Source organism: Oratosquilla oratoria, chromosome 2 (genome assembly GCF_046742065.1).
Source record: "Oratosquilla oratoria isolate Oo_2021 chromosome 2, ASM4674206v1, whole genome shotgun sequence".
In the NCBI taxonomy this organism is placed as follows: domain Eukaryota; kingdom Metazoa; phylum Arthropoda; class Malacostraca; order Stomatopoda; family Squillidae; genus Oratosquilla; species Oratosquilla oratoria.
Genome location: NC_134778.1, coordinates 14743877 through 14757344, shown reverse-complemented (window position 1 = coordinate 14757344; position 13468 = coordinate 14743877). Strand labels below are relative to the sequence as shown.

Here is a 13468-nt window from a genome sequence, read left to right as displayed (position 1 = left end):
GTATGTGTATATATATATATATATATATATATATAAATAAATATGTATATATATGTATATATATATATATATATACACAGACACTCCTCAACTTACATTTTAGTTACGTTCCGAACGGCCGAACGTAATGTGAAAATGAACATAAGTTGTTACTGTACGTTCCAGTAATGTATGACCGTTCATACTGTACTACACATCCATAAATTCTATTAATGTATCTTATAAAACACCCCTAAATAATTATATATAAACATCTAAGTCTAAATAAAAATATTCTTCTAAAAAACGCTGTGGAAGTTGGGGATAGGTGGTATTACAGTGACACTTTGTCCTAAAAATATTCTTGAAAAAGCGCTTGGGTAAGTCGGGGTCAGGTGGTATTCTTCCTCGCGTTCTTCTTTGCGTTTTTCTTCGTGTTCTTCGCGTTCTTCTTCTCATTCTCCTTCGCTTTCTTCTTCGCATTCTACTTCATGTTCTTCGCGTTCTTCTTCGTGCTGGGGATCCCGTGTTGGGGTTCCGCCCCGAGGCTGAGGCCAAAGGGGAAAACGAGGGATTAGAGCGCGGAAAGCTGCAGCCATAGGCCGCCGTTTGCGAAGCCGGAAAGGGCGAAGCCCGCAGCTTGTAACATTGTAAAATAATAACATTAATTTCAAATAAATTAAATTCAAGCAACATAAAGTGAGATGGTGGAGGAGAAGGAGGAGGGGGAGGAGGAGGAGGAGGAGGCAAGGCACGTTCAGTCTGTCGTTTGTGCCATGTAAACAATGGACGCAGCGTCATGCGTAAGTATCGTTTGAATGTCTCATACTACGGAGAGCGCGCTAAACTCAAAAATTCACTTGCAATTTTTTTTTTTTTTTACAAATTTTTTTACAGTCAGTTCAAACATAAAATGAAAAAAACGTAAAACGAATGAACGTAAGTAGAGGAGCGTCTGTATATCTATGTATATATATATATATATATATATATATTTATATATACAGGTAAACGTCGACTTACGATGGCCGCGACTTACGATTGTTCGACTTTACGATGACGACGACGACGACATGATATGATAATTTAACCCCTTCCATACGGTGCCGCACACGTAGGCGTCATGAGGAGCAAGTGGATTCGCGACGCTGCCATATCGGCGTCTTGATTATATTTATTGTAGTCGCCCCTGTGTTTTTACATTCTCTCAAATGATTCATTCTCTGTGGTTTTCAAAATTCGCGGGTGAAAGAGAGAACGATCGATATATGCGGTGACTATATTTTATGATGCGAGTATTATTACGTCACGTTGTACGGCTGGCATTGGCTGCTGCCCGCGAGATTTAAGTTCCGTACTGAAAATACATATTATAGTGTTTGAATATGGTAAAAAGGATAAAAATAATTAAATAAACTACTGTACATGTTTAATAGGCTATATTCAGTATCTCTGGTGGTTAATATACAGGTAGGCTAGGTACAGTGACCACGGAACAGAGTGGGGATCGACTTACGATGAGATCGTCTTACGATGGTTCTATCGAAACCTAATGCCATCGTAAGTCGACGTTTACCTGTATATATATATATATATATATATATACATACATATACCAAGGGCTTTTTCCCCCTTACAAGGGAGGTAACCAAAACACAAAGGCATAAAAATCATTCCCACCCATTCCATCCCCAGTACACTCCACTCCCCTTCACCCTCTATCCTCCCTCTTAACTTGGCATCTCCTGGATGACGGGTCATCCCTGTATCATGTCCACTGCCTTGGGTCAGAAACAGTGTTGCAAGACACAGCACATCCACAGCAAGGCCACTTCATTAAATCGGCAACCCCCCTCTCCGTCCCCTCATGCAGAAAAGGAGAAGGAGAAGACTGGGAGAAATCCTTTCATGCTGCGTTAAATTTTTCTCACACATACTACCTCACCCCCTATCCCCCCATCCATTCCACCCCATGCATCACAACATCATCCATATACAACCATTTTCCATTCACCCCTGTCTTCTGTCCTCTCCCGTCCTTCCTCAACAGATATTCCTCTCTTCCCCAAAGCCCCTTTCACCCCATCCATCCATCTCATCCTAGGTCGCCCCCTCGTGTTCACTGCCTCCACATCTGCCTTCCATACCTCTTTTATTAGTCTTTCTTCACTCATTCTTTCCATGTGTCCAAACCATCCCAATAGTCTTTCATCCACCCTATCTCCCAACTCCTTTACCACCCCTGTTCTCATCCTCACCTCCTCATTTCTCACTCTATCTAGCCTAGTAACCCCTATCATGCTTCTCAGACACCTCATCTCAAACACATTCAAACTCTCTCTTCCTCTCTTATGTTCTATGTTTCTGCCCCATACAGTACTGTTGGCACAATCACTCCATACAATCTCCTCTTAGGATCCATTCCCAAATGTCTATTTCTCATTACACTTTTAATCCACCAAGGTGTTTACTCACTTCTCTCAGTCTACATTCCACCTCCACCTCCACTCCTCCCTTTCTGGCCACATTCGCACCCAAGTATCTAAAACTATCCACTTCCTTCAGTCGCTCTCCCTTAATGCTCACTTCCAGTCTGCTGCCACTTTCACCCCTTATACATCTCATCACCTTACTTTAACCCACATTTATCTTCAACTTACTTCTTTCACACACTCTCCCAAACTCTGTCACCAACTTCCTCAATCCCTCCTTTGACCCTGCTACAAGCGCAGTGTCGTCCACAAACATCAGCTGGCTCACCTCCCACTTTTCTCCATTTTCTTTAACCATCTCCAATCCCTGACCCACCACCCTTGCATTTACGTCTTGCACCACTCCATCCATGTATAAGTTGATCAGCCAGGGTGACATAACACATCCCTGAGAAAGTCCCACTTTTACCTCGAACCACTCACTCTCTCTCCATTTCTAATCCTGCCACATGCTCTAATACTCTTGTAAAAACTCCTAACAGCTCCTAGAAGCTCTCCTCTTATCCTCTATATCTGCAAAACCTCCCACAGTGCCTTCCTGTCTACCCTTTTATAAGCCTTTTCCAAATCCATAAAAGCCCAAATAACATCCTTCCCCTTTCCTATAGCTTTCTCACATATCTGTTTTACCACAAAAATCTGATCTACGCAACCCCTACCTGTCCTAAATCTACATTGTTCCTCACCGATTACTCCCTCTGTTCTTCTCCTAATTCTTTCAATCAAGATCCTCCGATAAGCCTTCCCAACTACACTCATGTATGCTACCATGAGGTCTCTTCTGTTCAACCCTTAAGTTTCAGCCTCCAGTTTCTCATCCTTAATGCTCACTTCCAGCCTACTGTCACTCTCTCCTCTAGGTGATGTCTCTATTATTTCCTAGGTGTAGATCAACATTTCTTGTGAACTTGGTCTCCACTAAGCATAGAATATTAGCCTTTTATACCATCAAGTAATCATAGTAAACCATCTAGATTAGCATAAGTTACTTTTACCCTTGTATTGCTTCCTGTTCTGTATTGCCCTTTTATCTCGTTTGAAACCATTTCTTCAAGCTGTTTGAAAACTCAAATAAAGGAAAAAATGCTTCTTCCTTTACTAGTTTCCTTGCTCTCGCACATTCATACTCAGTTTCATCTTCGTAATGCAGATGTTTTGAATCTATTTTGCTACTGACTTCAGACTTGCTGATTACCTCATTTAATATGACTTGCAACTTCAACTCCATTTGCATTTGATGTAAACTATTCTTCTTATATTGTCCTAATCTAAACATGTTGTCAATCTTATCAGTTGCATTCAAGTCCTTTACCATAATCATGGAGGTAATTTCTCTGCCATTTTGCCTTTTATGTTCTTGACTTATCTTTTATGATGTAATGTGGTCTTCTCACCATCCAACAATTCTGATACATCTAGATCTGTCTATACCTCTGACTACATCCTCCAACTCAAGATACTTTTCTCTGCTGTTCCATGATTTTATTATGAAGAATGTTGGTACACTAGTAATTTAATTTTTTTTATAACTGCAAAAACTTATGGAAAAATCATTTGAAGTAAACACAACTTACTGGTGAAGTAAAAGTGTCATACAGTATCACATACTGTTTTTAATTAGTTTTTTATAAAAGTATCTTGAGCGGGCAATGTCCATAATTAAAGGGACATGGTGTAAGATTGGCTCTCTATTTGACATTTACATTTGATGTTTTTCTTATGTAAAATTTTAGAAGGGTATATATGTGGCTGAAAGGGAGGAGTGGAGGTGGAGGTAGAATTTACATTGAGAGAAGCAAGTAAATACCTTGGGGGATTAGAAAATATAATGAGAAATAGAAATTTGGGAATGTATGTTAAGAGGAGGTTGTATGAAGGAGTGATTGTGCTGACATCACTGGGGCAGAAACATGGAACATAAGAGAGGAAGAGAGGTGTTTGAATGTGTTTGAGATGAGGTGCCTGAGAAGTATGATAGGGGCTACTAGACTGGATAGAGTGAGAAATGAGGAGGTGAGAACGAGGGTGGAAATGGAGTTGGAAGATAAGGTTGATGAAAGAGTATTAGGATGGTTTGGACACATGGAAAGAATGAGTGAAGATAGATTAGTAAGAGTGGTGTGGAAGGCAGAGGTGGAAGGAGTGAACATGAGGGGGCGACCAAGGATGAGATAAATAGATGGGGTAAAAGGAGCATTGGGAAAGGGGAATGTCTGTTGAGGAAGGATGAGAGAAGACAGAAGATAGGGGTAAATGGAGAATAGTTGTGTATGGATGATGTTGTGATGCATGAGGTGGAGTGGGTGGGGGATGGGTGGGGGTGAGGGAATATGTGTGAAAAATCAGATTGACACAGCCCGAAGGGGTTTCTCCCTGTCTTCTCCATTTCTGCATAAGGGGACAGAGAGGAGTTGCTGATTTAATGAATTGGTGTTGCTGTAGATATGCTGTATCCTGCAACACTCCTTCTGACCCAGGGCAGTGGATGAGATGCAGGGATGACCCATCGTCCAGGAGGAGCAAAGATAATAAGGAGGGAGGGTGGTGGATGGGAGTGGAGTATGTGGGGATGGAATGGGTGGGAATGGATTTTATGCCTTTGTTTTTTGGCTACCTCATTTGTACATACATATACCCAAGGCTTTTTCCTCCTTACACGGAGGGGGGGGGTTAGCTCCTTTGTAGGTGGGAAAAAGCCTTTGGTATATGTATATTGTACATCTGTCAGCATATAAACATATACTGACAGTGAGATATGAAGGCAAGAAATGTAAAGGAACAATTCACTGTGTATTGGTCAAGTGTTGCTGTTTACTTTTTTTTTTTTCATTCACTTAACTCGTTATTTATTTCGGAATTAGTCTTCTTTAGTTCACATGCTTCTCTGTTGACTTCAAAATAGTGTTTCCTTAAAACCACAATATCTTTCCTTAATTCCATGAATTCTCTCTCCCACGAGTTTCTATTTAAACTCATCTTTTCCATATCTATGATTCTACTCAAATTTCTTCTTTTGCACTTATCAAAGCCAGAAAATAGGCCATAGCTGTATAATCTACCCATCTTTCTTGGGGTTTCAAAGCATCTATTTACATTTAGTTTTGGTATAGCGCCTCCAGAGGGCTCTGCATTTATGTTGACATTTGAATCAAACTCGTCACTGTTTTCTCCTGATCTGCCTTGATTCCCTGGCATTTTCTCATGGTAGATATGTTCAACACTGCACAGAGATCATTTTGGGCAACCAGAAGTGCTCCCCCTCCACTCGATACAACCCAGGCTTCTTGCTTTACTTGTACTGTTGAGAATTTTCCTCTTATTCAACAGCCTGCAGAACTCTAGTTGACAACTGTTGACTCAGTGGTTCATTCATGTGTGTTGTGTGTAGGTGGGTCCTGATTGTTGGGCTCTGCAATCTGCATCTGAGTGTGAAAATGTGTTGTGAATAGAACACATTGTATTTTGTCTTGGGAGTTGTCTGCAGTCCTGAGTATTGTGGGAATTAGATTTGTGAAAATCACACCAGGTGGTGCCAAGGTGGTTGTTAAATGGTGCTTTTGTGTTATGGGGGTTAGTGAGTTGGTGTGTTGTTTATGGAAGAAATTGTATTTATTCTAGCTAGTTGGGCTTTGCTGAATCTATCCTGCATTTGTCTGTTATGTCAAAGATGTATTTAGATGGGGGAGGTGTTATATCAATGTCAACTTGCTGGACCTCTCTCACACACATTATGAGCAATGCCATATAAAACATGGCGAAATCAAAGAGATTTGCTACATCTCCCTTGACATAGTTTACACCGAGGTTGTTAGTTGAGACCCATGGGGATTTACCATTGAGTGACTATCTGATTGTTTTTGAAACCTCTGTACTTATGCCATGATGGATTGGAAGGAAGAGGGGTGTTATGCATGAACTCTAGGAATTTGAATAGGAAATGAAAATTATTCTGAGGCCTGTTGCTGAATAGTTTCCTAAGTTCTGAACAATATTCCAAGTATGAGAGGCCAGATTCCAACTTAAATTCCAATAGGCATGCAAGTTGTTTAAACTCATCTTTAGGATCAAAGTGGTTATTAATTATTGTCATTTTGTGGTTATCCTGGATTATGTTGTTAGTGAAACGGACCTTGCATGCTGCGATATAGTATATGATGGTTATGCCACTTGCTTTTGAAAAAGTGGGGGTATCATGATTTGTGGTAGAGAGGGTATAGCAGTTATGGACTAGCGTTGGGGGGTTTGGGCATGGTGTGTTTGGGTGTGGGGATTGATTGTCTGAGAAGTAATGGGATGGTTAGTGATTTGGACTGTGGTTGGGTTCAATTTGATTTGATTTGCAGCCTGAGTTGTATTGATGGTGGCAGGGGTGTTGGGGGGACTGTTTAGGATATTGGGAGGGTTCCGAGTCATGTCCTCCTGTGATTCATTTGTGTTATTTGTTACAAATGATTATAAAGGAGGAGCATGCCAAAAGGAGACCTTTTGGTCCATAACTAGGTCAAATGCAAAAAAAAAGATAAATAAATAACTAAATAAAAATTATAATGATATGAATAATAAATAAAATAAATGCATAGGTATAGTTAAATAAACAGGTAAATAGAAAATGATAAATTGACAGATTAATAATAAATGAAAAACAAGCAAATAATAAACAAATAAACAAATAATATAAGATAAATGGCAGGCATTACAGCATCTTGCTTAGGTGTTTATCTAAATGAATCTTAACCTCTTCACTCTGGGGTACATCGCACGTCTGGCAGCATTAGCTGCCCAACGTGCGATGTTGTGTCATAATAATCGTATTATAAAAAATAAAGTCAGTGCTCAATCGTTCGTACTCTTTCACCCGTGAATTTTGATAGCTATAGAAAATATGATGAAGCCAGTTTAGAGAGAATGGAGGTTACGTAGGTACGACTACAGTAAATATAATCAAGACGCTGATGTCGGCATCATTGCGTACCCAGTTGCTCCTCATGGCACCTATGTAGGCGCCACCGTATGGAAGTGGTTAAAGCTTCAGACTGAACTATATTGTGCTGCCTCTGCAGGAAGTTTATTCCATTCTTTAACTATGCTGTTGGTGAAGTTGTTTCTCCTCACTTCCAAATTAAATCTATTTCCTGACAGTTTGAGACCATTATTTCTTGTTGGATTCTCATTCAATGTGAAAATTTTGTCACTTTTGATGTCATTTCCTTTTAGAATCTTAAAGACCTGTATCAAGTCACCTCTGGGTCTATGTTTTTTTAGGGAAAACAAATTCATATGTTTTAGTCTATTTTTGTATTATTTTTTATATTTAGAATCAGTTTTGTGGCTCACTGTTGTACTTTTTCCAATCTGTCAATGTCTTTAATGAGATTTGGTGACCATATGGGAACAGCATATTCCAAATGTGGATAAACTAATGATTTATATAGCGTATTAATGAGAGTTGGGCTGAAAATCGATATATCGCGCAATCGGTCCTAGAACCTTATTTGCTTTCTCAGAGGCTGAAATACACTGCTTACATGATTTGAGATCATTACTGATAATTATGCCAAGATCCTTTTCACTATCCATGTTTGTTAACAAATTTCCAAAAAATGTAATCATACTATTATTTTTACCAATGTGCATAACCTTGCATTTACTTGTGTTGAATTTCATTAGCTGCATTTCAGACCATTGCTGTAGTTTATCTAAATGTTCTTGAATATCTAATTGGTTTAAGTGGTTTTGTATCATCAGCAAATTTGGAGACAATAGATTTCAGTCTGTGGTCTATATCATTTATATATATTATGAATAGAAGTGGCCCAAGAACGAAACCCTGAGGAACTCCACCCATAACATTTCTCCATCTAGAAGTTTTGCCATTTAGAACAACTTTGTTTTTGATCATTCAACCAATTACTAGTCCAACTTAATAGGTTACCACTTATTCCATGTGAAGCTAATTTAGTAGTCTTTCATTGGGGATGGTATCAAAAGCTTTTGCAAAGTCTAGATATATTAAATCAATATATCTTTTGTCATAATTTGAGATGACCGTGTTGTAGAAATCAAACAAGTTAGTCACACAAGAATGTTTCCATCTTAATCCATGCTGGCTATCATTTGTCAAACAGTTACTTTCTAGATGATGTTCGATAGCATCTCTGATGATAGTTTCCATAATTTTTCCTACGATTGAAGTCAAGCTTATAGGCCTGTAGTTATTTGGTTTCTTTTTGTCGCCTTTTTTGAATATGGGAGTAACATTAGCTAGCTTCCATTCTCTTGGGACATCTCCAGATATGATAGATTTCTTGAAAATTATTTCTAATGGAACAATAATCTCATTTTTCATTTCCTTTAAGATTCTTGGAAGCCAACCGTCAGGCCCTTGTGTTTTATTAACTATACACCTTTTAATTTTTTCTTTGTTATATTTACTGTAGTAAGCTCACCCAATACTTTTCATAGGTTTCAGTTTGGAGTTCACTTTGAGGTGTTTCATTTATGAATACTGAGCTAAAATAGTTGTTTAAAATATCACACATTCCTTCATTTGAATATTCAAGTTGACTGTAAGCAGATAATATTGGGCCAATGTGATTCCTAATAACCTTATTATCTCTAATGTAACTATAGTATTCTTTGGGATTCTCTTTGGATTTATCAGTGATATTCATTTTGTATTGTCTTTTTCATTTCTTTATTGTCTTTTAAATCTCTCTGTATTATTACATAACTTTGATAGTCATTAGGTACACCCGAGTACTTGTATTTCTAATAAGCTTTGATCAATTGATGCAGCTAGGTTCCTAGCCGCTGAATGTGATCGGGTGTTGTATGACATGATGTAAGTTTGTTTTTTAAAAGTACATACAAATAACTACTAAAATATATATGGTTTTAGGTAATTATATAATGGCAATATATTATATATCAATATTAAAATGAAAATAAAAAATAAATAATACTTCATGGTGGTTGATGTATATCACTTGTTAAAAAAATTGGGTAGGGTGTTGGTGATATTTGACTATTCCTAGAATATGTTTTAAATGATTAGGAAAGTATGTGTTTTTTTTTTTAATATAAGTATGATGATTTGCCATTTTTTTAAGTGAATATATTTCAATTGATTGTAGAGATGTCGTGAATATGAATTTAAACAATTGATTTATGAGAACGAATATATATGTTTGGGGGATGAAAAACCTTTGTGAGCAGAGATTTGCCCTTGGTTTGTCACTAAAGGTGAGAGGAATGGTGGGTGGACTGTAGGACTCGTAGAACTGGATACAGGTGCCATGGAGTATGGGCGTCGTGAAGGGCAGTGTGGCTATCTAGGCCATGCGAATTGCGAGGACTCGGTAGAGGTAGGCACCAGCATCTTGCCCACTGCCCTGGGTCAGAAGCAATGTTGCAAGACAGCACATCCACAGCAAGGCCGCTTCATTAAATTGGTGACCCCCATCTCTGTCCCTTCATGCAGAAATGGAGAAGACTGGGAGAAATCCCTTCAGGCTGCATCAATTTATTTTTGACACATACTCCCTCACCCCTCATCCCCCACCCACTCCCCCTCATGCATCACAGCATCATCCATACACAACTATTCTCCACTCACCCCTATCTTCTGTCCTCTCCTATCCTTCCTCAGCAGACATTTATCTTTTTCCCAATGCCCCTTTTACCCCATCCATCCATCTCATCCCTAGGTTGCTCCCACATGTTCACTCCTTCAACCTATGCCTTCCACACCTCTTTTACTAATCTTTCTTCACTAATTTTCCCATGTGTCCAAACCATCCCAATACTCTTTCATCAACCCTATCACCCAACTCCCTTTCCACCCCCATTCTCCTCCTCACCTTGTTTCTCACTCTCTCGAGCCTAGCACCCCCTATCATACTTCTCAGGCACCTCAGCTCAAACACATTCAAACTCCCTCTGCCCCATACAGTGCTGTTGGCACAATCACTCCTTCATACAATCTCCTCTTAGCATCCATTCCCAAATGTCTATTTCTCATTACACTTTTTAATCCACCAAGGCATTTACTTGCTTCTCAAACTACATTCTACCTTCACCACTCTTCCCTTTACCACTACTCTTCCCTTTACTGCCACATTCGCATCCAAGTATCTAAAGCTATCTACTTCCTCCAGTCTCTCTCCTTGTATACTTACATCCAGTCTACAGCCACTTTCTCCCCTTGTACATCTCATCACCATATATTTACCCACATTTATCTTTAACTTCCTTCTTTTGCACACCCTACCAAATTCTGTCACTAACTTTCTCAATCCCTCCTCTGATCCTGCTACAAGTGCAGTGTCGTCAACAAACAACAAGTGCATCTCCCACTTTTCTCCATTATTTTTAACCATCTCCAATCCCTGACCCACTACCCTTGCATTTACCTTGCACACCACCCCATCCATGTATAAATTGAACAGCCAAGGCAACATAACACATCCCTGACGAAGTCCTACCTTTACCTCAAACCACTCACTCTCTCCATTTCTGATTCTAACACAAGCTCTTCTACTCTCATAAAAACCCTTGACTGGTCTTGAAAGCTTTCCTCCTATCCCATATATCTGCAATATCTCTCACAGTGCCTTCCTGTGTACACTGTCATAAGCCTTTTTCAAATCCATAAAAGCCCTAAATACATCCTTACCTTTCCCTAAAGCTTTCTCATATATCTCTCTAATCACAAAAATCTGATCCACACAACCCCTACCTATCCTAAACCCACACTGTTCCTCTCCTAATCCTCTCAATCAAGACCCTCCCTAAAGCCTTCCCAACTACACTTAACAAACTGATCCCTTTGAAACTACTACACTCACACTTGTCCCCATTTCCCTTGTAAAGTGGAACTATGCAGGCACTCCTCCAGTCCTCTGGCACTCTACCCTCTCTTAAACAAGCATTAAATAACCTCACTAGCCAGTCTACCATCACTGTACCTCCATATATATATATATATATATATATATATATATATATATATATATGTATATATATGAATATATATATATATATATATTTTTTTTTTTTTCAACCACAAATCACTTTTAATTCCATGCCATTGCAGTCGAGACTGAAGAATCGCTCGATGGAGGCATTTGTTGGAAATTGAAACATGGACGAGCGGAGGATTCGAACCCAGCTAACCCGTAACAAAGTTACAGTGACTTAAACTAATGTGCTATCAAGAGAGAAATATATAAGGAGGGAACAGATAAACATGTGCCTAAGCAGAAACAGAAAAGGGTGTACATAAAGTGCTGGTATAATAAAAAGTGTAGCAATGCTAAAGATAGAAGAGACAAAGCTTGGAAAAGATGGAAAAGAGACAAAAAAGTGACTAAATGGCAAATATACATCAAACTGAGAAATGAATATGTAGACATATACGGAGAGGTAAAAAGAAACTATGAAAAAGATATAATAGAGAAATGCAAAGATCAACCTAAACTATTTTACAGATATGTAAATGATAAAATAAAAGATAAACATGAAATAGTGAAACTGCATGAAGGAAATAAAGAATACATAGAAGATGTAGAATTGGCTGAAGTAATGACCAGACACTTGAAGTCTGTATTTACAGTTGAAAGCTCAAATGTGGGGTGATGGTCACCAAGAAAGATCCCCCAAAATGGAAGAAATAATGGTGACACAGAAAGAAATTAGGGACCAAATAAAGAAACTTGATGTCAGAAAGTCGTATAGGCCAGATGGAATAGCGAACTGGATGTTAAAAGAATGTATAGATGAACTCACAGATAAAATTCACAAGATAATTGACTTCTCACTCGAAGAAGATAAAGTACCACAAGATTGGAAAAATGCAAATATTGTACCAATGTATAAGGGAGGAGATAAAGAAAATCCAACAAAATATAGACCTGTATGCCTTACAAGCACAATAGCAAAAAATAAATGGACTAAACACTTGGAAGAGAACAAGATACTAAACCCCAACCAATTTGGATTTAGAAGTGGAAGATCATGCACTACAAACTTAATATGCTTTTACTCAAGATTAATAGAAATAATACAAAAAAGAGGTGGTTGGGCGGACTGTGCCTTCCTGGACTTACAAAAGGCTTTTGACAAAGTACCACACAAAAAGCTAAGAAAAATTGAAAAATAGGTGGAATACAGGGAAAATTATTGGAATGGATGAAAGACTTCTTGAACGGAAGAAAAAGGAGAGTGGTACTTAGAGAAAAGAACTCAAACTGGGTAAATATGATAAGTGGAGTCCCCTAAGGCTCCATATTAGCTCCAATAATATTTGCTGTTTATATAAACGACATGGATGAAGGAATCGATTGTTATATAAACTTCTTTGTAGATGATGCAAAGCTATTGAAAAGAGTAAGTAAAGAAGAAGATTGCACATCTTTTCAAGAAGACCTGGACAAAGTCTGGAAATGGAGTATAAAGAACGAAGTGAATTTCAACATTAAGAAATGTAGTATAATGGAATTTGGAAAAAGTTAAAATAGAATATCTGGTTAATACAAAATTGGTACAAAAGAAGTTAAAAAAGTAAACTTAGAAAGAGACCTAGGAGTAATTATCTCAAGCAACATGACACCAGACAAACATGTAAACAAAATAGTTGGAGAAACTTACAACTTAATAAGATCAATGAAAGTGGCCTTTGACTACATGGACGAGTAAATGGTAAAGAAAATACTAGTTATACTGATAAGACCAAAATTAGAATATGCAGCATCACCATGGACACCTAGTAAAAAAAAAAAAAAAAAAGAAACTAGAATTCATAGAGCATTGACAAAGATGGCACCAACACTTAGCAAGTTGACATATAACCAAAGATTGGACAAACTAAACTTACTAACTCTGGAACAAAGAAGAGAAAGGCAATTTGATAACCATCTACAGAATTATGAAAGTGATGGAAATCCTTGATAGGGATGACCCACTTAAATAGGACAGAAGAAATACAAGAGGGCACAAGA

The 13468-nt window shown here is 38.2% G+C and overlaps 1 protein-coding gene across 7 annotated transcripts in view; it reads left to right on the top strand.

The window, feature by feature from the left end:
* Positions 1 to 13468, top strand: part of LOC143037054 (uncharacterized) — a 262443-nt gene that overhangs the window by 57455 nt on the left and 191520 nt on the right. The gene's annotated exons all lie outside the window — the stretch shown is intronic.